General features: G+C 48.8%; 1 pseudogene; it reads left to right on the top strand.

Moving 5' to 3' along the window:
• Positions 1–631: 631 nt before the first annotated feature.
• Positions 632–1,737, top strand: LOC100682174 (annotated as a pseudogene).
• The last annotated feature ends 729 nt before the right edge of the window (positions 1,738–2,466 follow it).

Genomic DNA, 2,466 nt, shown 5'->3' with positions numbered 1-2,466 from the left:
CCAGAGGCACCATGAGGCCTTCTCAACTTCTAGAACATTGGAAAGGTCACCACTGTGGCAGCAGCAGAAACTTCCTGGACTAGGGGCCTGTAAACCATAAGGAGCCTGAAATCCTGTCACTCCTTTTGCGTTAATTGTAGTTTATGTCTTTTGTATTTTTGTTTGCCTTTCCTTAAATGTCTGTCCCCTCTTCTCTTCATTCTTAGATTGTGAGATCTTTGGGAGCTAGAGATGATGTCTATAGCTCATCTATGTATTCATTTTTCATTGTGAAATATAGGGATTTGCACACAGAAAACACTTTAAAAAGTATGACTACTACCATACTACTATTACTACATGGTTATCCTGGGCAGAAGGTGCAGGGGAGGAAGAGAGGAGACCTGATCTCTGCATCTGGGGAACCCAGGAAGAAGCTCAGGCCAAACCAGAGTCCTGGCCCTTGGTACAAAGTCCTGGCCCTGAGTTTATCCCTTTTCCATGAGTCTTTGGGGTTGAGAGGCTGCTCTTCCTGGTTCAGACTCTCAAAGGCCTCTGCACAGTGTAGCTACCTCTCTCCAGTTGGCATGAGTTGGCATGAGCGCAATTTTAACCTCAAGCTGGGGTGAAGGGCAGAGAGAGGGAGGTCCAGAGCCAGATCAGGCAAGAACCACAGGAAGAGGTGAGCTGATGGCTTATTGGCTCCCATTCCACCTCCCCTCTCCTGTCCTCCGCCTCCAAATATTACTGCCTTGACTTCCTCCTGAACTCTGATTTGTCGACAGGCCTCCTCACCCCTCACAGTCCTCTCCCCGACCCAGCTGCAACATGTGGGTCCAGGTCCAGCTCCAGCTCCTGTGGCTGCTCTCAGTTCTCATGGGTATGTTTTAACTCCACGAACTGGGGATATCTGTAAGGTGGGGTTATCTGTGAGGCTATGACTGCTCCGACTGGCACTCGATACTTTGGTGATGGCTAACGTTTGTGCTTTCCTCTCCAGGATGCAAGGGTGAGGTGCGGCTGTTGGAGTCTGGAGGAGGCATGAAATACTCGGGGGAATCTCTGCATCTCTCGTGCCAGGCCTCGGGGTTCGACTTTGGAGGCTATACTATGAGCTGGTATCGTCAGGCTCCAGGAAAGTCCCGTGAGTTTGTCGCCAGCATCAGTAGTGGAGATGGGACTGACAAAAGTTATGCAGATGCAGTGAAGGGATGATTCACCATCTCCAGGGACAACACCAACAGTCGGCTGTACCTGCAGATGGACAGTCTGAGAGTGGAGGACATAGCTTGGTACATCTGTTCAACCAGCACAGTGAGGAGAAGTGGGTGACAGCCCAGAAATAAACTCCTTGGGCCCCTTCTGTATCAAGTGCTAGGAAGCTCCTGTGGCTGCCATCACTGTTGCTAAACAGCAGCATGTGAGGGCAAGTAGTGTCTAGCTTTCTCTGGCCAGCACAACAGAAATGTCTCTCTTCAGCTACCTGTCTCCAGGTAAGCTAATGAAATGTGTTTTGCACTACTCACCCAACCCTCTGCTCCCTCTCTCCTCCACCTCCTCTTCCCAGACCCCACCCTCTCCTTTACCCCGTGGCCCATAGCTCCCCAGACCCTGCTACTGTTCTGTTCCTTGACCTCAGGACTCCAAACCTGCCCCTCCCACATTTATTTAACACTTGCCCACTCATCCCCCACTCCTTTCTTCACTGCCCTGCCTTGTTCCCTTTGTTCATCCCCTTTGTTCAGCCCCACAGCACTTATGTACATCCTTGTAATTTATTTATTTATATTAATGTCTGTCTCCCCCTCTAGACTGTGAGCTCACTGTGGGCAGGGAATGCATCTTGTTATACTGTTGTACTCTCTCAAGCACTTAGTAAAGTGCTTTGCACACAGTAAGTGCTCAATAAAAATGATTAACTGACTTCCCTTCTTCAGTCTGTTATGTCTTTATGGCCCAAGGGTCTTCCCTCAAAACCATGTGGTGGAGTGGGCAGGAGAGGGGCAGGACTATTGGGCATGGAAGGCTGGGAGGAGACCAACAGTGACAGGGTGGCAATAGTAATAAATGAAAGCAAGCAAACAAGGAGTCATAGGAAGATCTGGAATTTCCAGGCACTGGCTCAGTGCAGAGGTTCAAAGTTTGGGGTTTATAGGCAGAGGATCGGAAGGTTAGAGTTGAGGAAAGTTTAAAGCCATAGGGTTGAGTACTCAAGTTTAAAAGAAGCAAGGTGAGTGGGGGAAAGATGAGGAGTAGGGGGTGAATGTTGATGGACTGGTCATTTTTCAAAGTTGGATGTTGTGGCAGTTGCTCCTATTAGCTTCCTCAATCAGGAGAGGAAAGAAGAATCCTAGTACTGGATTCCTTTGTGGTCGTTCCTTTGGGAGATTTAATTAATACCATATGTGGAAGTATCCTGTAACTGAGCCAATTGGAAAGAACAGTTGGAAAGGAAGTCAAGGGACCAAGGAGTTGGTGGTGGGGAAC

The sequence above is a fragment of the Ornithorhynchus anatinus genome, chromosome 2 (genome assembly GCF_004115215.2).
Source record: "Ornithorhynchus anatinus isolate Pmale09 chromosome 2, mOrnAna1.pri.v4, whole genome shotgun sequence".
NCBI lineage: Eukaryota > Metazoa > Chordata > Mammalia > Monotremata > Ornithorhynchidae > Ornithorhynchus > Ornithorhynchus anatinus.
This window is presented reverse-complemented; position numbering and strand designations above follow the sequence as displayed.